Here is a 10,124-nt window from a genome sequence, read left to right as displayed (position 1 = left end):
TCGGCACCCGCCACTGGCTCAGCCGGGGCCGGCCCCGCCCCTCCCCCGGCCGGGCCCCCTCATTGAGCCGGGCGCCCATCAATCAGCTTCACGGCTGCCAGTGCTCGGGCGGCTCCCCGCTCCCGCCGGCGGCGCGGGCGGCTGCCACTGCCATTGCAGCGCTGGCTCCCGGGCGCGGGCGCTGGCCTCGCTGCTCCCAGGCTCGGCCCCGGATCCGTAAACAAAGTGCAATATCCTTCCGCGGCCCAGGGCTGTGGAGTGAGGTTACAAGTCGCGGCGAGGGAGGGTCCCGGCGGCACAAAAACTACCCAAGGGTGTCCCCCCTAGCAGCTCTCGCAGTTACTAGTGCACTTCATACCCACTTCATCTTCCCGGCGCTTTTCCCCCCAGAAAGTCAGGTATCCTCCGAGCGTCAGGCCACCTCTGCTCAGATGTTGCAGTGAGCCAGGAGCTAGTTGGCGAAGAAAGTGTTTGTATCCGGGCTGCGGTGGGGGGTTGCAAAAATTAGTCTCATTATTTTCCCCCAACACCCGCATCCCCATTTAAAAAGAATTTGATTGCTTCATTTTAGTTGGCCTTACCCTCCCCCTGCCGCTGCACCTCCGACCCAGGGCTTCAGCTATTCAGCGGAGTGGCTGAAGGCACCTTCTGACCCAGGCCAGATTTAATCATTCACTCTTCCTTTTCCAGGGCAGTCCCCGCACTCACACCTCACTGCGGGCGCTCCTGGCTGCAGGGTCTTCCTCTCTGAGTGCACCCCACCCGGACACATGTGGACCTCGAATGCATTCAATACCCCGAGAATCGGGTAGGGCTGCTGTTTCGCGTCTCCACCTCCGGCCCTCAATTATTCTCAGCTTTCTCGGGAGGGTCCGGTTCTCTGCTTTGGACACACCGAATACAGGGCCTGACTCAGGCAGAGGCTTGCAACTGCCGGCCTGACTCCAAGGTATCCTGGTAAATCAGAAGCAATCAGATTGGGGGACGCACTAAACTAAAATAAAAACAATAGCCAAGGGACTGGGGGGAAGGAGTTTGGAAGGCTCGCCAGCTCCCTGAGTTTTTACGCGCATGCGTGCATATTTCCCAGTGGGTGAGGGGAGGGGGACCACTTCATTTATTTATTGCCCATCGCAGGACGCTTTGGACTAAACAGGACAGCTATTTATAATTATGCCCAGTCCTGCATATTTGTAACTTATAATTATGCTCAACAAGTTACTCTAGTGATAAGAGGTTCCTGGGAAGTTGGCCAGAAAGGACACAGGAGGACCCAGAGTTTGAAAAGAAGGTCAAACAGGGGCCCTGCCTCCTGGCCCATCTCATCCTCCTACTCCTGACAAGCCTGCCTAGGACTCAGGCATCTGTCCCTCTCAATCCAGTCTTCTTCCATGAAGGCATCTGTGGTCTCCTGCTTGTCTCACGAGCAGACCCTAAGGCAGCTGCTGCTGTTGGGTCAGAAAGACCCAGCCCGTTCCCTTCAGTGGCCACCAGCAGTGCTCTGTAACCAGGGTCTGAAGACCAGTTCCAGCCCTGACTGTGCCTCCGACTTCAAATTGGGTCAACGTATTTCTTACCCTCCTTGTGTCTCCACTTCTTCAACCGTGAAATAAGAAGCATAATATGCACCCTTCTGAGTTCATGTGACTACTTTAGAATTACATTTGTAATTCCAGGAAATCTATGAAGGTTTACTATAAGCCAGGCTCAGTGCTAAGTGTTAAGGACCCAAGTAGAAGATTTAGTCGCTGCCACCCAAGAGCTCAGAGTCTAGCCCCAGAGAAAAAACAAGACGTACTTAATCTCATTGTGTAACAATGCGGCAATTGGAATTTCAGGGCATCAAGAGAGCAGAGAAAAAGAAACAACTTCTCTTCGACTTGGGAGCGTTTTCCCAGGAAATGTTATTTTTTTTAATCTTGAATTAATCCAAATATCTATTGAAACTGTGCACCAGACACTGGGTGTAGAGATACAATGATTTAAAAAATATATTTGTCTCTGTGGGTCTTGAAGACGTTCTGTGAGTCATAAAGTGAGATGAATAAGAGATTGTCTCTGGCATTTCAGCCGGGGAGAAAAAATGCGCAGAAGCAAAGCAGTGGGATGTTCTGAAATTTCTAGTAACTCACCACAGCTCCAGTATCGTCAGTTTGGGAACAGTGGCCAGGCACATGGCTGGGATTAGAATGGGGAGGGGCTGACAGGTCAGATCTAAGTACTAGAGGAGAGAGTCAAGATCGCCATTAAATGGGAGGTGGCGCAATTGGATTGAGGTTTTAGAAAGGTCATGTGGGAAAGTCATATGCCATAAGCACCAGTGGGCTTCCAAAGAAAAGAGAGAGAGAGAGAGAGAGTAGCCGGGAGAGATCAAGAAAATTATAAGCTTAGAGTGATGTGTGCTACACATGATTGATAGTGTATTTATCACTTCCAGTGAAATTATACAGTGGCCACTGACCTGCCAGTTCTCCAAGGCCAATTTCATGAGCTTTGGAAGCTATTGCTGTGCAAAATAAATTAGATCATTTATACGAAGTGCCTCGATATCTCAATATTTATGCATATTGACAGTAATGCTCAGGTTTAAAAAAATAAAACATCCCATGGGAAGCTCTGGGTGGCGATCTTCATTTGTTCACTTTTTAGCTACATGACCTTAGGTGAATTTAGAATATCTTAATTATAAAGTGGAATTATAATCTAAATTTTACCTAACATATAAAAATTGCAGCAGATGTGTGGAAAGCAACAACATAATGTCTTGCGCATTATAAATAAATACTTACTATTATTATTGGAATACATCCACAGAAAGCAATCCAACATGCAACAAGACTAATAGATAAAATGCTACCATGTCAAGAAAATGTGTGGGAATTGTTAAACATACAGCTGTAGGAATGGTTAAATACAATATGTAGCTCTGAGGAAATATGTGCTAATTAAAACGAGGACTAGATAAGCACAAGGAAACACTTAAACCAGTGCACTCTGTAGGACAGTCAAATCCAGTCACCTGCTTTCCGGGTCCTTCTCTGTCTTGAAGTGCATTCAGCTGCTCCTTTGTTCACTTCATTGCTCTTTAGTTCATTAATTTAGAACACATACCACAGGTGCCTGCTAAGTGTGAAGTCCTAAACTCAGCACTGTTTGTTGATCGAATAAAAAGCTTCGGAGAACAACTTCTGAAACTACTACCTCACTTAAAAGCTGATCTGTGCCATAGGTGACGGCATTTGTCTTTCTCGAACAACCCTCACAGAAAGCCGTACCTAGGCTCAAAAACTGGTGACCAACTTCCCAGACAGATTGTAAAGCATGCCGTCTCATGCTGATGCACAGTCTGTGGACGGCATGACCCCAGAACAGCCCCTTTGCTTTGAGGCCTCTGTGAGTGGGGCTCCTGGAGCTGTGCAGAGCCCAGTCCTCTGGGGCCGTGCGTGAGACTGGATGGCGCACGGGCACGCAGGGCTGGAGTGCACGTACTGCCCGGCAGCTTCATCTCTCACTCTTCCCAGTTACATGCCCAGCGGCAGCCAACCACCCTTTTCCCCCCGCTCTACACCTGATGGGAACCCTCCCATTGCAGTGCTTTCTGTTCTCATCTTTAAACAGCACGCATTTGGACGGCCAGTGTTTATTTACAAGGTGATTCCTGGCACCACCTATGAAAAGGTGCTTGTTTGTTTGCTCTCCCGTGGCCAGGTAGGGGATGTGTTTTCCTCTTTGGATAAATGGTCCCCTGGGAAACGTCCGGTGTGTAAATACAGAAGAAATGGGCTTGTCGGAACCAATTTTTCCCAGGCCCTGGTCATGTGTCTCTACTTCTTGCACAGGAAGACAGTTGCTTACCTGTGAGGTGAATATAGCGGAAATTTGGTTGGTGCTCTTAAAGTAGAGGGGCGGGGAACCCCAGCATACAGGAATCTTCTGGGTACTCTAAGTTGTCTACCCTCCTGTTACAAGTTGCTGAGCAGCTAACAGAAGGTAAAGAGAGAACCAGCTAGTCCAGGAAGTGCTACAGAGTGACGTGTGACTGTAAAAACCGATGCAGTTGGCAAGGTGTTGTGGGAACTCTGGTGTGGGTGTCCGGGCCTGGCATAAGGAGAGCCCCAGATCCCACACCCATCTGTCTCACAAACGTTAGGGCTGTGAATGGCACGAACTCCCCTTTGTGGAAGGGGAATAATAATACCTTCCCTACAAAGGGAATAGGCTGCATTGAATGATCACTTACGTCCCCCTCCAGCTTCTAAAGCCCAACTTTCGGCATGGGAAAAATGAGCCGGTCACCAGTAGACCAGTGGCCAAACAATGATGCATTGAGTTTTGCTTCCATTCGCGCCCCAGTTCAGCCAATTAGGAATGTGGCCTTGGACAGCCCTGATTGCTCAGATTAAGGTTTATAAGAATTAATATGTGCACCAGGCTTGCCTGTTTACAAAGCATTCTTATATATTTTGTCCCATTTAGCCCTCACAAGAACCCCATGGAGGAGGTTTCTTTATTGGCCTCAGCGGAAGAGACTGTGTCTCTAGGGACTTGGATGACTCGCTCACAGGCTCAGAACTGCCACCCGTCACAGCAAATCCTGCGTTCATTTGACGGTACCGCCCTTCCTCCTCCCATCGCCTTCCCCCTGTCCCTGTCCTCGCTTCTTTGTCCCCTTTCCTCTCCTCTCTCTCTTTCCTCTCTAGTTCTTCTGTGTCCAAACATCATTCTAAATTTGAAACAATTTGGGGGTCATGCCTGCATTGGGGCTCCCTGCATAGAATTCCATTTGATCACAGTGATAATGGTTGTAAGCCAGAAAAGCATGTGTGAGCACAAAGGTGAGAGCTACAGAAGGATGCTTTCCCACGTGTGAGCCCCGGGTCCCCAGGTGGGCTCAGAGCTCAGCCTGTAGAGACGGCATAGAGACTCAGCTGCATGTACAGCCATATTCTCGGTAGAGTGCAGATGGAAAAGAATATATGTCACCCACGTCCTTACAACTCACTTTCAAATGCCTGCAAGAGAGAACGTGCTCTTACATGCTCTTTTGGTTACTAAAATACTAACCTGTAAACAAATAACTGATCTCACCATTTTTTTCCAGTGAGGCAATTAAAAATATGTCTATTTATCATTGCTATCACTCAGGACAATGTGAAGTTTTGTGCCATTCAAATTGAGTGCCAGTACTCAGAAAACTTGAGGCTTGTTAAATCAGTATTTCTGATTTTTCCTTTCACATCAGGCTCCAGTGGCTGGCCTGGCCCCTTTCTATCCGCAGAGGAAGGGAGAAAAGAAAAGAAGAAATATTTAAATTTTTTCTCCATTTAGTTTGCGAGAAGCATTTTGCAAACAATATCTCCCTCATCCTTTTCATGGTCAGAGTAAATACAGGCAAGATGGCCTCCATTTACAGGCAAGAAAAACTGAGCTGTGACAAAAGTGAGTTTGTTCTGTTGACTAGAACAGGTAAAGAAAGTCTTCAAATTCAGATGAGTCCGAGCCCCTGCCTCTGACTTTCATGCCACAATGAATCTACTCAGCCTCCCTGGCTGAGTTCTTCTTAAAAGACAGTCAGTATTTGAGTCTGCATATACTGACTACCTGGTTATGCCACGGACTAGCTGACATAAATGACAGAAGTGTGCTGTCTCACCGTTCTGAAGGCTGGGGATCAAGGTGTCCGCTTTCTCCTGAGTCCTTTCTCTCTGCCTTGCAGATGGCGACCTTCTCACTGTGTCCTTATCATATGCACCCTCCTGGTGTCTCTTCTTCTTATAAGGACACCAGTCCTTGGATTAGGGACCCACCCTCATGACTTCATTTAACCTTGACTACCTCTTTCAGAGACCCACCTTCAAATACAGCCACACTAGAGCTGAGGCTTCAACATATGAATCTGGGTGGCTGAGGGAACACAATTCAGCCCGTAATAGACAGGACCATGCTCTGGGATATTTCATTAGAGCGAACATTGCAGAGCTTACAAAGACTGAATCTCCACCCTCAGAATCTGTCGTGGAGTTGAAGTGTGCAAGATGTACATCGGGCAACTGTAGAAACTACAGTCAGAAACTGTAAATTAAATAAAGGAATAAAGGCCAAGGTTTTGTTTGTCGTTTCGTTTTTAGAGTAGTCCTTTGCAGACAGTAGGGGACATATATATGCCTCAACTATGTTTGAAAGTTCCAGAGAAAAAAATGAATCTTTCCAGCCAGGACGTGAATGAGCTGACCTTGAAGTCTGAGCAGAATGCCAGCAAGTCAAGATAAAAAGGTGTTTCTAAGAGAAGCACTTGACTGGGTCAAGTTCTTGAGGTAAGAAGTCACAGCCCTGATGGGATAAGAAACAGCAGTCAGTTAACCTGAGTTAAAAGCAGAGGCTGAAAGGATGAGAGGCAAGACTGCTGTCAGACCCTGGGGGGATGGGAATGCTGAGCTAAAATACCGGGACTTGACTTCATTGGTCAGATCTTGATTGAAAGATTTTTATTGGCCAGAAATCTCATGTTGTAATAGAAGGTGCACTAGACTAGAGGGTGAGCTAGTTGCATTTTTTTTCTCCTTTAATATACTTGTATTAGTTATCTAGTGCTGCATAACAAAAATCCACCCCCCACCCCACCCCACCCCTACCACCCTGTCCAAGCTTCTACTCCTAAGATCCTTCAAATAGCCGTTGGCAGGACTCGAGTCCTTGGCTGTTGCTGGACTGAGGTTCTCATTTTCTCTCTGGATGTTGGCTGGAGGCCTCCCTCCATGTGTAGCAACATGAGCCTCTCCCTAGAGCAGCTCACAGCGTGGCAGCTTGTGCCATTAGAGCAAACACAAGAAGAGTCAGAGAGAGGGCAAGCCACAGGGAAGTCAGTCTTTTACAGCCTAACCCTAGAAGTGACATTCCACATCCCTTTGCCATACCTGACTCATGAGAAGCAAGCTGCCAGGCCCTTTCGGACACAAGAGGGGAGGACTGCACAGGGCCTGAGTTTCAGGAGGCAGCGATCATTAGGAGCCATATCAGAGGTGGTCTGCCCTGGTTTAATCAGAATCTTGGAGTGGAAATTATTATGATTAAGAGGAAGAGACAGAAACTAGAAGCTGTTGATTTATGCTGAGAAAGTCAACATCCTGCTGATACTTTTCAAGGAGTCTTTGCTTGGCGTGCTATCTCATGGCGAGGCAATAAGTCATCTCAGTCTCTCTGCACCCAGCATCTTCATCCACCTCTAGACACCCAGACGTTTTCCTGGACTCTCAGGAAAGGCAGAGAATTCCCCTTCTGAAGACATGGAGGCCTGTGGTGAGACCTAGGGCCATGTTTTATTTCTCTGCGCACACAATGCAAGCATGCTGACGAGCACATGGTGGTTGTTATCATTGCTTTCTGCATAAATCAATCTGGGAGTGGCGTTCTCTTAGGAGCCTGGTATTGCGGAAAGAGGCTGGACTCTGGAACAGGGCAGAGAGAGATCAGGGACGGGCCCACATCCGACTGTGTCTGTGCACATCTGTGTCCACCCAGGACCCTCCGTCTGTGCCTGAGCGAAGGAGCTGCATCCTGTCGTCCTGTCTTCAAATGCCTCCTGGATGTGATTATTTTTAAGGCCACATTTCACAGCTAAAATGATTCCATTGTGTTCTGAAAAATCTTCTTAATTGAATGTTCTCTTTGTCAACCCAATAAACTGCTAGTTTTGCAATAAGATTCCCCTGGCACCTTTCCTGGGAGATTTAGTGTGAGAAATTCACTCACAGAACCACAAATATAGTAACAACTGCCTGTCAGCTCGGTTCTGTCGCTGGATCAGCTGCTGTGCTTGAAGCACCGTGCTAGGCCCGGGGCAGAGTGCAGTGGAGCACGCAGGGACTCGCGATAGAAGGGCAGAACCATCTCCCACACTGCCCTGTTTTCTTATCTGAGATTTTTCTTTCTCTTTCTTACCATATTTTTACTTGGGCCATAAAGCACCAAGATTTTCTTATACACATCAAGTGAACATAGCAGAGAGATATATATGCCCAGGTTAAAAATGGCCACAAATTTTTGACACTCTTCCCATTTACAGATGGGGGTCTGTTCCCCTCCCCTTGAATAGGGATTGGTCTGGGACTGTTTTGGATCAATAGCTGTGACATATGGCTAGTTCCAGGCCTTGCCTTTGAGGGCACTGGAAGCTTCTGCTGTAGGCTTTCTGGGCTCTGAGCTGCCGTGCAATTAGTCCAGGCAACTCCCTTGATGGGAAAACCAGACGGAAAGGCCTCGAGACTACGTGGAAAGGGAGAGGGGCCTGGTGCGGCTGAGCCTTCCAACGGAACCTTCCCAAGGCTCCGGGCAGGAGAATGAAGCTGTCTCGATCCCTCCAGACCAGGCCAACAGCCAACGGAATACCACTGAGTGTCTGCAGTTCTGCCATCTGTCCAAATTCCTGTCCCACAAAATCATGATGGAATGAAGTGGTGGTGGTTTTATATCATTAAATATCAGGTTTGTGTTTTATTCAGTAACAGAAAGCTGGAGCAAGGTGACCTGGTTGTTTTATTCGGTGTTCTAAGCACATTTCTCTAGGAAGTACTACCCAAAGGAGTAAATCATTTCTATAGTAAGATGATAGGGATAAACATAGGTTAAGTGAATCTCCGGTTCCAGGGTAAGGTCTCCTTTCCTGATGGGCACAGTGCCATTGGACAATGACGCTTACGATTAATTTTTCCTGGCTAATCTGTTTGTGGTTAATCTGAGCACAGTGTCAGTGAGTGGGAGCTTGCCGAGGGCGTGGACCACGTCTCCTCCTCTCTCCCCGGCTGCACACTTGTCACAGGGATGGGTACATATGCCTTCTGAGAAGATGCAAACCCATCAGGAAAACAAGGATCACACTTGTCTAAAGCTTTCAGAATTTATTCAGTCCTGGGAAGAGCCCCGGCTGCTGTTCAGGGCCACTCCTGTCTGCTCTCGCTGGGCCCCTGATTTATCAGGTGCCTTGTGAGCAAGCTACTCTCGCTCACTGGACCTCAGTTGTCTCACCCATAAAACAAGGACATTAGATCAGATGATACTCAAGACCCTTCCATCTCTGACACTCAGTATTCAAATGAGGAGTGTGAATGTCCATTCATTTTGCGAACACTGGTAGCCCAGCCGTCATATGGAACTTCACTAGGACATGGAAGGCGATGTGTGTTTCCCTGAGAATGAAGATAGTAGGTTCCTCTCTTCAGGGATTTGCATGCCAGGGGGCAAGTGCATGCAGGAGGGTGGCTGCTTTCTCCTAGTTCTATGAGTCTGGGATGTCGCAGTGAGCAATTTCCTATGGAGATGGGCTGAATATTTGCCCTGGGCATTGGGAGAGGGGAATTGCTGGGAGACGAGTCTCCTGGAGTCCCTTTCTTGATTTTCTAAAAATGCTGATGCTGTAGTGACAACGAATATTTCTTACTAGTTATAAATATGGCCTTGTTTCCTGCCACACTGTGCAATGCATTCGATTCTCTCCTACCTGACGCTCAAGCTCTTAACTGTTGGAATACCTTTCTTGCCTCCATAATTCTTGCCAAGATTCATCCTGGGCACCCTCTCTTTCAGGAGCTTTGGGTATACAAAGCTAGGACTAGGACTAGTGCGTAGTCCTATCTTAGCTAAGCCAAATTTTATGGAAAGGATCACTGCATATTTCTAGTTTCACTTGCTCATTGAAAGTGTGGATTGTGTCTTATTCAGAGTGGCATACATAAGGCTTAAACAGTGCCTGCCCGTCATCAATGACTGAACTAACTCTTGCTGTAGTACCATTTATAAAAGTTTATAAAGGTTGTTCATTCTTATCCAAGGTCAATAATTGGACTGCATGTGCTTCAGAAAGGAAAGTGACTGTGTTAAGATTACCCAGCCACAGGGGCCCGCACACTGGAGGCTTGCTATTACCCTTCCCCATGTCCTGAGAGTATGGGACATCTCTCCCTGGTGGAAGGGAGAGAGCTCAAGGCCTGGACCTCCCTTTGGATATGTATCCTTTGTTGTCCACGTCTGGGAAATGCCCCAGGATTCCCTGCTGCATTACCCTGGGAGACTATTGCTCAACCTCCGCAGCTGTTCTGGAGAAGAAAAAGCAGACTTTCTGAATGTATCAT

General features: G+C 47.6%; 1 long non-coding RNA gene across 1 annotated transcript; it reads left to right on the top strand.

The window, feature by feature from the left end:
* Positions 1 to 34: 34 nt before the first annotated feature.
* Positions 35 to 6,095, top strand: LOC119053951 (uncharacterized). Its single transcript, XR_005083407.2, has 3 exons — positions 35 to 808; positions 4,477 to 4,610; positions 5,717 to 6,095. It is a non-coding gene; the product is annotated as an uncharacterized LOC119053951 (long non-coding RNA).
* The last annotated feature ends 4,029 nt before the right edge of the window (positions 6,096 to 10,124 follow it).

The sequence above is a fragment of the Artibeus jamaicensis genome, unplaced genomic scaffold (assembly GCF_021234435.1).
Source record: "Artibeus jamaicensis isolate MK-2021 breed Jamaican fruit bat unplaced genomic scaffold, CSHL_Jam_final contig_465, whole genome shotgun sequence".
Lineage (NCBI taxonomy): Eukaryota > Metazoa > Chordata > Mammalia > Chiroptera > Phyllostomidae > Artibeus > Artibeus jamaicensis.
The sequence above is the reverse complement of the archived record's forward strand: the minus strand, read 5'-3'. Positions and strand labels throughout refer to the sequence as shown.